Below are 994 nucleotides of genomic sequence, written 5' to 3' on the forward strand. Positions count from 1 at the left end.
ACGCTGCGCCGGGCGGGGCCGCGCCGGGTCCCGCCCACGGGGGCTGCGCCCGCAGCGGAGCCGGGTTCCCGCCCCGAGCCGGGATCTCTCACCGGAGCCGGTGTCCCTCACACACCCAGAGTTCTCGCCCGCCCCGCTCCCGCTCCTTCCCCCCTCACACCGAGCCTCCGCCCCGGGGGCTTTGAAGCCTGTTACTAAAGTCTCCTACAAAACGCACCAGGTGGATTTAACTCGTTGTTTGTGCACATTACTGGTGTATGCCGATTTTTTTTTCTCATCAGAAATCTGGCCGGACTGGTTGAAGGATGAGATAAAAATAACTTCAGAGTGCTCTGAGCGAAAGAAGGGTTATGAGCGAGCTGTGAAAGGTTACAGCTGTAAATTGTTGATAAATGCTATAAAATGTGCTGGGTTGCACTCAGACTGGGGGACTCTAGGAAGGGCTGAGAGAGCTGGGGCTGCTCTTGGGAAGAGACCGAGGGGAGACCTCATCCATGTCCGTCAGCGTCTGAATTTATTTGTACGCTGTCAGTGCCCGAAGAGTGCCCGGAGCAGGGACAGGCTCTGCTCGGTGGCGCCGGGCAATGGGGTAAGAGGGAAGGGGCAGAAGCTGATGCCCAGGAGCGTCATCTGAACGTGAGGAAGAACTTCCCCACAGCGCAGTGACCGAGCACTGGGGCGCACTGCCCAGAGCGGGTGCGGAGTGTCCCTCACTGGAGACATCCCAGAGCTGTCTGGTTGCAATCCCGGGCCGCGTGCTCTGGGATGGTTCTGCTTAAGCAGGGAGGTTGGATAAGACGACCAACTGTGGTTCCATCCGACCTGACCCATTCTGTGATTTTTATTTTTAGTTTATTTTATTCTGTCCCGCCCACGCCCGGACGGTCCCAGTAGTTCACGGCCCCTGCTCGGCGCACCCGCCCCCGCGCGCGGGCACTACCCCGCCCCGCTGGCGTCGCGCGGCCCGTACCCGCCCTCCCATTGGCCACGCGAG

The sequence above is a fragment of the Geospiza fortis genome, unplaced genomic scaffold (assembly GCF_000277835.1).
Source record: "Geospiza fortis unplaced genomic scaffold, GeoFor_1.0 scaffold125, whole genome shotgun sequence".
Taxonomy (NCBI): Eukaryota; Metazoa; Chordata; class Aves; order Passeriformes; family Thraupidae; genus Geospiza; species Geospiza fortis.